At 45.7% G+C, this 13,946-nt stretch overlaps 1 protein-coding gene across 1 annotated transcript in view; it reads right to left on the bottom strand.

Annotated features, from left to right (window-relative positions):
* Positions 1 to 13,368, bottom strand: part of EEPD1 (endonuclease/exonuclease/phosphatase family domain containing 1) — a 206,654-nt gene extending 193,286 nt beyond the window's left edge. The window contains exons 1-2 of the mRNA XM_045495311.1: positions 13,252 to 13,368; positions 10,296 to 13,005 (exon numbers count right to left, since the gene is read on the bottom strand). The gene's annotated coding sequence lies outside the window, so the exon portion shown is untranslated. The remainder of the gene's footprint in view (positions 1 to 10,295; positions 13,006 to 13,251) is intronic.
* Positions 13,369 to 13,946: the final 578 nt, after the last annotated feature.

Genomic DNA, 13,946 nt, shown 5'->3' with positions numbered 1-13,946 from the left:
AAAAAGAGTCATGGAATATATTCAATTTTATTCGGGGTAATGGGTGGATTTCTATCCAGCTCTGAGCACATGCTAATTCACGTGTCTATTTCTAACGTAATAACTGAATCAATCTCCTAGGAGAAGAGAAGGGCACTCTTTCTCACTTCCCTCTGCCCGTTCCCTATCTCTGAGTGGGTTTCAGGAAGTGAATTTATTTAAGATTCGACAAATATTTATCAAGCATCCAATAACATTCCCACCCCCGGGCACCTGGCCGGTGTCCCAGGCAGTGTATTGGCAGCGAGCGCAGCTCTCTTGACTTACAGGTCGGAGACTGAGCAGATCCCCACTGCAGCATGGACGGGCAAGCTGCCAAGTTTGGTTGATTGGAAAGTCCAAAAAGATCATGAATAAACGTATAGGCGGATGGATGGCCTTTTGACAGCTACACTTCAAATGCGGTTCGTGCTGCTCCTTCTCGACTCATCGGAGCACCCAGGAGCAGTCTGAATGCTCAGCGGCTCGAGTCAGGGGAGGGCTCCCTCCAGGCAGCAACGGAGGTCAGGCGGGCTGTAAATAGTCATCTGGCAGAGCTGCTCCCGTGGAACGAGGCAGACGGGGACTGGTGAGGAGACAGCCAGGCTTCCCCTCATCAAGCCACTGGAAATCCCTTTCAAATTTCAGTTTGGTTCCTTGCGAAAGAAAGCCAAACTTGTGTGCTCCTTTGTCCCTTCCAGAGGCAGGATGAAAAATAACGTGTTGAAGAGCCCAGCTCTTCTTCACCACCAGCCTGGTGGGGCCCTGTGCATTCTGTGGGCTGAGACCCACGATCTGCACGTGCCTGGTAAAATTTGGAGAAGGTGGTGGTTCAGTTAAGAGCAGGAGTGTGGTTCGACTGGGTGGTCATAGCGTTCAAGTTGCAGTTTACCGGTGACCTAATTTTTCCCATTTGTAAATCGGAAGCAGTGAAACTTCGGGCGCCTGGGTGGCTCAGTTGGTAGAGCGTCCAACTTCAACTCAGGTCATGATCCCACAGTCTGTGAGTTCGAGCCCCACGTCGGGCTCTGTGCTGACAGCTCAGAGCCTGGAGCCTGCTTCGGATTCTGTGTCTCCCTCTCTCTCTGCCCCTCCCCTGCTCATGCTCGCTCGCTCTCTCTCTCTGTCAAAAATAAACATTAAAAAAAAAAGCAGTGAAACTTCCTCTCTGAATCACGCTTTGGCCACATGATGGATCTACCCCTCTTGAAACTGCTACTCTTTTTGACATACCCCTCAAACCTGTGTGTACCTTTCCCAATACACTCCCCAGTCCCAAGAAAAGGTGTACTGGCCTGTAATCTGTGTTCCTGGGAGACCATTGTGCCAAACGGGGTGAGTACCTGGTCCCATTCATCTCTGTATGATGGAGAGATGTTCTTTCTCACTTCTTACTCCTAACCAGCTGGAGATAACTTCTCTTTGCCTACTCATATTTTCCCTTTTCCCTACCCCCTGAAAAGAGTTTAGTCTTTACTGGCCAAGTTATCGAAAGATTGTGATAACACTGGAAACATGGGTAGAGGGAAACAGGTCCCGAGCTGTAGCAGGAAACTGGACACCGGGTAGACTTTAGACAGAATTTGCCAACTGAGATGTTCTGGGGCATCTACCTACTAGCTGCTAGAAAAGAAAGAAAAGAGGTTTTGAAAGGGTTGGAGGAGGTATAGATGTGTTCCTCATTAATATTCCTTAATTCTTTTTGTAAGCAAAAAATTATAATCTGGTTTTAATTAATTTTAAACTGTGTGTTTTAAAATGTCTGGGTACACGAAATGAACCATCTAAAGCCCCCAAACGTATTGGGGTTTCACCCATATCTTCAGCACCGAGGACAGTATCTGACACACACCGGTATTTCAAATGGTGGTTGGAATGACTGCCTGAGCACAGTGGCGGGGGAGGGGGAGAAAATGCTCTACTGCATCTCTCGTCGGAGCCACCCCATCCCCATCCTCCCTCGCAGACGGTGATGCTGAAATGAAGAGAGCTGTGTAGAAAGGTACAGAGATTTGGGGGGCTATGCTCAATTTGACGATAGATCACTCTAAGGGTGTATTTTCAGCCCTCAATAATTCCCTGGAGCTGTCCTTCTATTACGTGATAGTGGCCTCTCTGGCCACACGGTTCATCTAAACGAAAACAATCCGGTACTCTCTTTTTGGAGCTTGGGATGGAGACTAAGGCACTGGTCTCAGCCTGGGCTGGTTAGCTCAGACAAAGCAGTGAAATCCATCTGTAGAGAGAGAAGGAAAGGATGGAGAAATGAAAGAGGGGCCAACAAAGAGGTCTGTGTACCTAGGGCACTCTGAAATTGCTTTCCAATAAAAGTTGATTGTGGCCGAAGCTAGTTTGACACAAGAAAGCAGAAAGACAATCTACAGAATAGGAAAAGTATTTGCAAATTGTATGTCTGATAATATTTGCAAAGGATATATCTGACAAGAGACTTGTATCTAGAATATATATAGAAAACTTACAACTCAACAATTTTTTAAAAACCCATGACTCGGGGCACCTAGATAGTTCAGTCAGTTAAGTGACCAACTATTGGTTTTGACTCAAATCATGATCTCAAGGTTCAAGCCCTGCTGACAGAATGGAGCCCTGCTTGGAATTCTCTCTCTGATTCTCTCTGCCCTTCACCCACTCGTTCGTTTGTTCTCTCTCTCTCTCTCTCTCTCTCTCAAGTAAATAAATAAATAAACCAACAAACAAGCCCCATGACTTAATTTAAAAAATGAGCAAAGGATCTGAATAGATACTGCTCCAAAGATATGCAAATGGCCAACAAGCATATGAAAACATGCTCCACATCATTAGCCATCAAGGAAATGAAAATCAAAACTACCATGAGATACGACTTCACACCCACTAGAGTGACTAAAATAAAGAAGACAATTGTTGGCAAGGATGTGGAGAAATGGGACCTCATGCACCACCGTTAGGAATATAAAATGCTGCAACCACTTTGGAAAACAGCGTGACAGTTCTTGGAAAGGTAAAACATAGTTCCCATTTGAACCAACTGAAAACTACATCTCCATAAAAACTTGTCCACAAATGTTGACAGCAGCATTATTCATAATAGCCAAAAGGAGAAACAACCTAGAAGTCCATCAACTGACAGATAAATAAAATGCTGTGTCTCTATACAGAAAAATTTGTCCATTAAAAAGGAATGAAGTGCAGATACATGGTACCAAAAATGAACCTTGGACATAGATGGCTGAGCTAAAGAAGCCAGGCACAAAGCGCCATAAATTGTGCGGCTCCATTTAAAGGAAATGTCCAGAATAGGCCAATTCAGAGACAGAGAGCAGATCTGTGGTTGCCTAGAGCTAGGGGTGGGAGAAGGGGGAATGAGGAATGATTTTTTTTTAATAAATCATTCGTTGAGCACTTAAATGTGCTGGGTACCATATTGGATACTCTGCCCACACAAGCTCCAGTCTTAACCTTCCTACAGGGTCACTATCCCCATCTCCCAGTGAAGGTGTGAGGCCCATAGGAGTAAATCCCAGGCTGGTGAATGTGAATCTGGGAGCTGACCCCAAGCCTGGCTCCATCTGCCACACTCTGTCCACCTGCAAGTTATTGCAAATGACCTTTCCTTTGACAAGGACTTTTGGTCGTCTACCTCCTTTGCTCCAGCCCATACTGACATTTCTGCCGGAAAGTTCACTTCTTCACGTTATTATTTCAATTGGGCAGTTAAAACTTGACTAAAGAATCCAAGGCATAGAAAACTCAGAAAAAAGCAAAATTCGGGGCGCCTGGGTGGCGCAGTCGGTTAAGCGTCCGACTTCAGCCAGGTCACGATCTCGCAGTCCGTGAGTTCGAGCCCCGCGTCGGGCTCTGGGCTGATGGCTCAGATCCTGGAGCCTGTTTCCGATTCAGTGTCTCCCTCTCTCTCTGCCCCTCCCCCGTTCATGCTCTCTGTCCCAAAAATAAATAAACGTTGAAAAAAAAAATTTTTTTTAAAAAAGCAAAATTCTTCTCAAAAGGATACGGAAGATGTGAATAAAGTGAAAGACCAGCTAACTGAATAAAAAGATTGAATATGGTAAGGCTAGCAATTCCCCCCAATTAGTCCATATCATACACTTAATGTAATTAGAATAAATATTCTTATCGAAGATCAAAAACATGTCTCAACAATCCTAAAATTTATCCAAGAAAGCATCATTGGAATAGCTAGAATTTTTTCAAAACCAGAATGATGAGAGGCTCTTGTCCTACATAATATTAAACAGTATTATAAAACACTATGCTAAAGATGTGAGAAAGTAGGGGTACAGAATCTGATACAAACTCCACAGAAAGAAATAGATACCAAAGAATACTCGAATTACACAAGAATTAAATATTTGACAAACGTGGCATTTAAATTACTGAAGAATGTGGGGCGCCTGGGTGGCGCAGTCGGTTAAGCGTCCGACTACAGCCAGGTCATGATCTCGCAGTCCGTGAGTTCGAGCCCCGCGTCAGGCTCTGGGCTGATGGCTCAGAGCCTGGAGCCTGTTTCGGATTCTGTGTCTCCCTCTCTCTCTGCCCCTCCCCCGTTCATGCTCTGTCTCTCTCTGTCCCAAAAATAAATAAACGTTGAAAAAAAAATTAAAAAAAAAAATAAATAAATTACTGAAGAATGAGACGTTTGTTTAATAATTTAGGCTAGGATTACCGGCTCGTTTGAGGGTAAAAACTGAACTTGGGTTCTCGCTAAATAAAACTTTAAAACTTCTGTACATTAACAACACTATAAACGAAATTTAAAGACAACCTTCAGATTGGGAGAATTTTGCAACAAATAGGATACATGATTGATAGTTTTGATCTATCAATGAGGAAATGCTAATATCTTCCAATAGACAAAGGACACATATAATTGAAAAAGTATTAAATATAAATAGCGAATACACCTGTAAAAGAAAGTTCAATATCTATAATAATTGAGGAAGTTCACATAAGAACAATAAAAAGATAATGACTCAACTGTGAAATGATAGTTTCCTATTCATGGTTTTTCATTAGAATAGCAAATTTTGACCAGTTTTAGGAAAACAACATTTCCACTGCTATTGGGGATATAAATCCATGAAAATATTTTGGAGCCAATTTGAAAATGTACATCAAAAGCCTTAAAAATATCTATTTATTTTGATCCAATAATTGTAATGTACTAGGATTTTTTCCTTTAAAAATTGGGGGAAAAAAGGGACCTCATTGGGAAAATTGGGAAAAAAACTATAGGGACCCAATACGGGATGAGTAAAACACATTAGGGTATAATCATTCTATAAACTATTTTTCAGCCTTTAAAAATGATGTAGAACAGAACTGGCAAAATGTGCCAAGGTATAGGCCTTCTGTAGGAGGCTGCCCGGAGGGCTATATCGAGAGGGATTCCGAGGTTTTATCTGGGTCGGAGCGCTGTCATAATTGATAGGTTACTTTCCATCCCTGTGGTAGGACCCATAAAGATATGGAAAGATGCTCTATCTTTATCAAAATTCTAAGAACATACACATTAACAAAGACACAAAGACCCTTCGATGCAGTAAGAGGGGCACTTCACTCCTGTGGTATCCTTCTCCCAAATCTATGCATGAGAAAGTCATGAGACAAACCCACACTGAGGGACATCCTACAAAATACCTGATCAGTACTCATCAAAAGTGCCAAGGTCATGAAAAACAAGGAAAGACTGGGAACTTTTCACAGATTTGAGAAGATTATAGAAACATGAAGACCGGATGCACATGGTGTTTTTTTTTTTTTTTAATTTTTTTTTTCAACGTTTATTTATTTTTGGGACAGAGAGAGACAGAGCATGAACGGGGGAAGGGCAGAGAGAAAGGGAGACACAGAATCCGAAACAGGCTCCAGGCTCTGAGCCATCAGCCCAGAGCCCGACGCGGGGCTCGAACTCACGGACAGCGAGATCGTGACCTGGCTGAAGTCGGACGCTTAACCGACTGCGCCACCCAGGCGCCCCTGCACATGGTGTTCTGATGTGATCCTGGAGCGGAAAAAGAATGTTAATGAGCAAAATGGTGAGCTCCAAATGAGATCTGTGGTTAATAGTATGGCACCAGCGTGGATTTCTTAGTTTCAACAAATGTACCGTGGCTATGTAAGATGTTAACACTATGGGAAGCTAGATGCAGCGCACGTGTGAATGCTCTGTAATATTTTGCAACTTTTCTATAAATCTAAAATTACTATAAAATTAAAAAAAAATTTTGATGGTGGGAATGCATAAAACTGAATTGATAGTTAAGTGAATAGTCAAGCTGTTATAAAGCTATTTGCAGGGTTTTTTCTCTGATAATCAATAAAGCAGTCAGATTGAACAACGACAAAATAGACATATCAATAGAAAAATGCCAATAGATGTTAGTATAAGAGAGTGATAGATTTGTTTCCTGTATTTCTAAATTTCCTTCCGTGAATATATACATATGTATATACATGTGTGTATGTGTATTATATACATAATATGTAATTTTGTACTAATTATTTAAAAAAGTAAAGTAAAACAAAAAGTAAACATTATTTTAAAAATTGCATGGGAGGGGTGCCTGGCTGGCTCAGTCGGTAAAACACGTGACTCTTGATCTCAGGGTCGTGACTTCAAGCCCCACACTGGGCATACAGCTTACTTAAAAATCACATGGTAAAAAAGTGACTGAGGCTCCAGTTTGGGATGGGAGAAAGCCTTGAGACCAGAAGATAGAACCCACTGTAATCCTGTCGAGAGCTGAAATGAAACGAAACCAGTGCTGGAGAGAAAGTCCAGAGCTTTCCAGGAAAAGTACAACGTTGGAATGCAAAGTGGGTTCAGGCTCTGACACCACAGGGGGACACAAAGGCCTTCAGAACTTTTGGCAGTAAGCACACTCCCCATGTGAGCAAGAAAAGCATCTCAGCTGGGTCAGCCACCTCCCGGTGTCCTCTCTGCAAACAGCCAGGAGACGGGACAAGTCCTCCAGGCTCAGGTGGCCTGTTGCCAATCATTGAATCAGGAACAGCAGAACGTGGTCGGGCTGCTCAGAGTGAGCAAGGGAAGTGGGCGGTGGGTGGGGCAAGATGGCGGGCTGCCTCCCCGGGGACAGGTCCCATGGTGAAGGTCAGCACACGGCCGCACAGCAGCAGGTGTAAGATGCAGTGGAAGGCTCAGTGGGGAGTTGAAAGCAACTGGACTGTGAAAGGCAAACTCGATTGGCAAAGTACAGACAGGTAAGTTTCCCTCCTTCGCCTTCCAATGGTCTTGATGAGGTCACAGGACAGAGGGGAAGCTTTACACAACCAATGGATCTGCTACCTTCCATCGGCCAGAGGACACAGAGATTCAGTTTCCTGGCAGTCACCCAGAAACTCACAGCAAGGGGATTCGGCAAAATGTAGCCGGTCACTCTTGGTGAAAGTGAGACTGAGTCATTGCTTCGCTCATTTGACACATTCATTCTTGAAACCAGTGTTTATTGAGCACCTTTTAGGTACCAGGTTACAAGCATCCCAAAGCACCCTTCGTAGGCAAGCTAGGAAAAGGAGAAAGCACACTAGAGGGAGGGGTCTGGAAGAAACGGAGCTCTGAGGAGCAGTCGAAAGTGTGCAGAGCTCTTGGCTGGGAGAGCTCCCCAGGCTAACGAGCAGCTTATTTAGTATGAGATGGCCTCAGGGCACCTGGGTGGCTCAGTCTGTTAAGCATCTGACTTTCGCTCAGGTCACAATCTCATGGCTCGTGGGTTCAAGCCCCACATCAGCCTCTGTGCGGACAGCTCAGAGCCTGGAACCTGCTTTGGATTCTGTGTCTCCCTCTCTCTCTGCCCCTGTCCCGCTTGCATTCTCTCTCTCTCTCAAAAATAAACAAACAAAAAATATTTAATATGAGATGGCCTCAGTTTTTCCAGATTCATTAACTTCACCCCTTAAAAGAAAAAAAAAACTATAGCAAAACAAGAGGTTGTTTCAGAGTCAAAAGGAAACTTCAGATGATATCACTATAGCTTCGGGAGCTGTCTCTAACTGCTATGGAACATGGCCTGAGGGCAAAGGTCAAATGACAGAATTGTTTGTAACTGTACTATTCAGGACTTCAAAGAGGATTTCAAAGGACTTTAGGTGTTAGAGCACCTGGAAGTCATAAGACCAGGAGTAAAGCTTTCTTCCTTCCCAAAGCCCCAGTTTTCTCTCCCATGGAATGGGGTGGCCATAGCGCCTCCCTCATGGGATTGAGGATGACAGAGAGGACATATAGGACTCATTCGGCACTAGCCTGCCACATATTAAAGCACAACAAATGTTAGACATTAATGTAATATTAAAGCACTAGGACATGTTGATGTGTTAAATTCCATCACATAAACTACAACTAATGTCACCAAATGAAAATCTGGCCATATTCCAGGCATGCAATTCTCACCTCATTAAAAATATGTAAGTTATTAAACACTTTCTTGAGTTTTTAGAAACTCATATTCACTTAGCATTGGTGTATTTATCCACCAGCTGGCAAACAGGATCAGCTCCCAAAGGCATATAAAAACCTGCTGGAGAGGAAACTGAACTCAAGTCCATTCTATCCACTGACTCATCATTTACTTGTGACATGGGACACAGCCATCGTTATTGGACGTACTCTTTCCGGACTCCCTTCATCAGTGTCCTTTGGAAACACAGCCTGAGAGCCACTGGATCGGACAGAATTTTAAAAGTATTTGCTTGGGGGCGCCTGGGTGGCGCAGTCGGTTGGGCGTCCGACTTCAGCCAGGTCACGATCTCGCGGTCCGTGAGTTCGAGCCCCGCATCGGGCTCTGGGCTGATGGCTCAGAGCCTGGAGCCTGTTTCCGATTCTGTGTTTCCCTCTCTCTCTGCCCCTCCCCCGTTCATGCTCTGTCTCTCTCTGTCCCAAAAATAAATAAACGTTGAAAAAAAAATTAAAAGTATTTGCTTGGATTTTAAAGAGAACCAGTTAGGATTCGTAATAAGGCCATGAAAATACCACTCCCCCACCCCCCACCCCCGCTTTCTGCGAACCGTTCAGAGGATACAGTAAATCAAAGAATTCCCGGAACTCAAGTAAAACAGTGCAAATAAATGTTCAGGCTGATGATCTTGGCAGCGTGCCCCAGATTCTGCTGTTTAGAGGCCCCATAATATATCTTATCAAGTGATGGGACACTTTAGAGAGTGAAAGGAGCCCTATTTTTTTTTTAATGTTTATTTTTCAGAGACAGAGACAGAGACAGAGAGAGAAGGCACGAGTGGGGGAGGGGCAGAGAGCAAGGGAGACACAGAATCTGAAGCAGGCTCCAGGCTCTGAGCTGTCAGCACAGAGCCCGATGCGGGGCTCGAACCATGAGATCATGGCCTGAGCCAAAGTTGGACGCTTAACCAACTGAGCCACCCAGGCGCCCCAAAAGGAGTCCTATTAACAATCATTCCAGAACAACAGATATGCACACAACTTGTCCTAGGCAAATCAGGACACGTGGTCACCTCCTCCCTGGGCAGTTGAGCTCCTCGGATTTTGGCAGCAGGGATGCACCTGCTCGTCCAGCTTTCTCCATGAAGCTGGTGGCAGGCAGAAGGGGGTGGGGTGGGGGGGAAGGTCCACATACATGAGGGCAGCTCAGAGGCTGGAAATGCTAGAACAGATCAATAATCACCCAGCCCTTACTTCAACAGAAGAAACTGACTCTTCAGAACGAGCACTGTATTTTCCCCAAAGAAACCAGAGTTTGGGGTAAATGTCAGAGGAGGCCTCCAAAGCCTTCCTCCCATAATTACCAAAATGACTGAATCCAGTGCACGAACCAGTCCTTAAATGGTGTTCCCTGCTAGGTGTGGTAGCCAGGGGCTAGGGACCCGAAAGAAAACAAGGTGCCACGTAGAGGAGAGATGAAGCTTTCTGCCCATATATGCAGATCAGAGTGACTGTTCCCAGACCAGGGGCAGCAGACAGGCGACAGTACTGGGAGCACTGAGGGGGTGGGGGGCAGGGAGGACTCCCTCTGGGGAGACCACACCTGGGCTAAGCTTGCAAGGCAGACAATGAGGGAGCGCACGAGGCAGAGAGAAGGAGATTTACAGGCTCAAGGACACAGTGAGGCATGATTTGGAGAACACAGTTACTACATTTGAGGGAGAGGCTGAGTAGAGCCAAGATGATGGGCATAAGCCAGCCCTGCCCTCAGCAACCGTGGAGCATGAACACATCTGCAGGTCCCTGGCCCCCGGGGCCATCTCACCCACCCTCTCCCATCTCTTACCACAAATGGCCTCATGACTTCTGAGTGTAGGGACCGTTCAGCCCAGTCTCTCCACACCAGCTTGCAGGCGGCCACCTTCGGGCTGTCTGTCAGGTGCCCAGCTTTCTGCACAGTCTTCCTGGGGAAGATGGACCCAGGGCAGAGGCCTCGCGTGCCTAGAAGCAGGCTCTGGGCACTTGGGCAGGTATTCCGGAACACTGCGTGACAAGGGAACGGCTTCAAAAGGAGTGTGCAGGCTCTGGGCCAGTAGTTGTCTCAGCCCCTGAGGATGCCTGGTGAGGGCAGGGTGCCCCGAAGTGCAGAGCCCAGAGCAAGGGCCACGACTGCCCAAGACCAATCTCGGTTCTTAGCAGAACTTCACCCCCAACCCCAAAACCTGACTCCCCTTCTCCTTCGCAGGGACGCTGGCCCTACAGGCCTTCTCAGTATCAGGAGCACATTCACAAACGATCTTGCTGGCCCCTCAAAAAGACTCCCAGTTCTGGCAGCTTCCCTCAAGCGTGTGATAATCCTCGCAGCCTCACCTGGAGTTCCCATCAGGGCTCTTGACCATCACCTGGAGAAAACACCCATCGATGCTCACCCCCACCCCCAAGATTCTGATTCAATTGGCAGGAGCTCAAGAGCCGTAAGCAGGAACTGTTTGTCTCACGATTTCCTTAGAAGCAAGAGGCTCTCTTGAGGCACCTACATTTTGCTTTTAGCTCCGTCCTGGAGAGTACCTTCCAAAAGAGGATTTCTGCGGGTGCTTCAGGGATTTGTTCTGCTACCACCAAGCCCGCGCCTTCAGGGTGCCCTGGTGAATCCTGCATTCTCTGAGTTACCCAGATTCGCAGGTGTCCCCCGTAGAGTCTCCTTCTCCTGGGGCCTTTTTTCCTGAATCGGTTTCAGGTGATGGAGATGTGTGGTTTGGGTGCCGACAAGGAAAGTTTCCGAAGAAGAGCTTTATACAGCCAAAGGGCGGGGCACTGGCCACTCAATTCTGAGAGCCAGAGACTGGGGGGTGGGGCCACCCTCCTTTGCCAGACTCACAGTTTCACTGGCTCCCTTCTGCCCTGATAGACACATGCTGCACAGGAATGTGTTTGGAGACTGAAGTTGCCTGGTCACCATGGTGACGAAGACGTGCTACTTGCCTAGTACAGGGCGTCCTATATATACTTAGCAACAGCAATTAGGAAGGCTGCAGTTGCGTTCAGTTGGGGCACATTCCTGGCTGGTGTGGGCATCCTGAAGAAGGTGCAGTCCCCAGAGAAGGGCCTGGAGATTTTGGTGAGGTCTGAAGGCCTCCGCGTGGCATTATTCAGTCTTGGGGGAGGCAGCATGGTAGAGCAAGCCTGTGTGCATTTAGAACTAGAAGTTCCAACAGGAAGGCGGCGTCACCTGGAAGCTGGGATGTCCCCATGCGTCAGGCACTCTGCCAGGGTGTGCACATCCCCGCCGGATTCTTGTAACAACCCCAAAAGGGAGCGATGGTGGTCCCTGTTTCACAGATGGGAACTGGGGGCTCAGAGAGGGTATGTGGTAGAAGCTGAGAATACGGTCTTACTTTAAAGTTCTAAGTGGAACTCTCCAGCTCTCCATTTCTTGAATCTCAAAGTGCGTATAACAAAAGGTCCCACCCATCTTGGAACGTTTGGAGAAAACTTGCGAGTAGATGCAAAACACAGGGTGGACAGGGCTGGCCCTGGAGGGGATATGGGAGAGACAGAAGGGAGTTCCTGAGGGCACATGGCCGGGGCCTCCAAGGGGCAGGGAGACTTCCCTGGCCAGAAGTGAGCAAACCTCACGTGCACTGATGAGACACTGGCCCAGAAGAGACTGACAGAAGAGTGAGTCCAGAAGCAAACCCAGTGCACCTGGGAAACTAGTGGATGGTTGCCTTTAACAGGTGGCATTTCACAACTGTGGGGAGAAGGTGGATTCTTCCAGCAATGGTGCTAGAATGAAGGCCAGCACTGAAGAAAGACCAGGACAGTAGCTAACTCACACTGAGGGTTTACATTGCCCCTGGCACTGTGCTCTTTGCTTTACACACATCATCTTAATGACTTCTCACCACACACTTACAAGCACATTCTGTGGTTTTTCCCATTTCACAGACGAGGCAACAGAGACACTGAGAGTGTAACTCGCCCAAAGTCATTGGTTTGTACTCACACTCCGTTGTCCTCAGTTTCCCAAAGCAGGGCTCTTGGCCACTGTTACAGAATACGGCTGTAATCTTCTCTCCCTCCTCACTTCAGCATTAACACCCAAAGGAGAGTAGGAAGTTAAACCATTTACATTTCAGAGGAAAATATGGGTGAATATTTTTACAATCTTTGAGTGGGAAAGACCTTACAAGTATGACATGAAAGCTAGAAACCCAAAGGAAAGGGCTGATAAATTTGGCTACCAAAAAGTTTAAAACTTCTCTGTCAACAATATAACATCAAAGCAAAGTCAATGAATTAACCACAACCTGAGAAAACCCGCATCATATATTACAAGTCCTAATATCCTAAATAAATAAAAAGTTCTTACAAATCAATAAGAAAGAAAGTGCACACCCCAAGAGTGAAAAGAACATAAATAAGGATTTCATAGAACAGGAAATATAGTCTACATTACGAAAATATGCACAACTTCACTAGTAAGAAATTCAAATTTAAACAATGACATTATTTTCATCTATAAGATTTGTAAAGATTTTTTAAATGGTTACTACCTGATGTTTTTTTTTTTATTTAAATTTTTTTTTCCAACGTTTATTTATTTTTGGGACAGAGAGAGACAGAGCATGAACAGGGGAGGGGCAGAGAGGGAGGGAGACACAGAATCGGAAACAGGCTCCAGGCTCTGAGCCATCAGCCCAGAGCCCGACACGGGGCTCGAACTCACGGACCGCGAGATCATGACCTGGCTGAAGTCGGACGCTTAACCGACTGCGCCACCCAGGCGCCCCAGTTACTACCTGATGTTGATGACAGTGTGGGCAAGCATGTCCACTCATATATCACTGATGGGCAACTTGGCAATATTTTAAAATGTGCCTATTCTTGGATCTAGGAATACATACTAGGAATTCTAGGAATATATACTACAAGTATATATTTTTATATACTTGTATATACTACAAGTATACTTTTATATACTTGTATATACTACAAGTATATATTTTTAATACAAGTTCATCGAGATATGTGTGCAAGGATTTTTTATTGAAGTGGTTTATAAGAGTGAAAGTGGGGCAGTGGGAGAGGGCAGTCTGGAAAGGAGGCAGATATGGGGCATGCTGGGAATTCAGACATTTTGCAGTGGGGTGGGGAGCTTGTAAGGTATTATAAAAGAGGTAGGTAAAGGAGGAAGGGAACACGATCAGATTTGGGTTTTAGAAGGATCAGACGAGCTCAAGTTGGAAGCACAGTCCAGAAGAGTACGCCAGGAAGTACACAGTGCACCGGAAAGGCTGGTTATGAGACTACTGGACCTGTCCCAGCAAAAGACGATGACTCTATGAAGATATGAAACACCTGCACTGGAGACTTCAAAGGGGTGAATTTATGGCATGTGAACTATATCTTAGGAAAAAAAGATGATGAGAGCCTGCACTAAGAGAGTAATGACAGAGATGGAGAGAAGGGTGTAGCTGCCAGAAATATTTAAACA

Source organism: Leopardus geoffroyi, chromosome A2, assembly GCF_018350155.1.
Source record: "Leopardus geoffroyi isolate Oge1 chromosome A2, O.geoffroyi_Oge1_pat1.0, whole genome shotgun sequence".
NCBI lineage: Eukaryota > Metazoa > Chordata > Mammalia > Carnivora > Felidae > Leopardus > Leopardus geoffroyi.
Note: the sequence above shows the minus strand (reverse complement) of the source record. Positions and strands in the feature narration are given on the sequence as shown.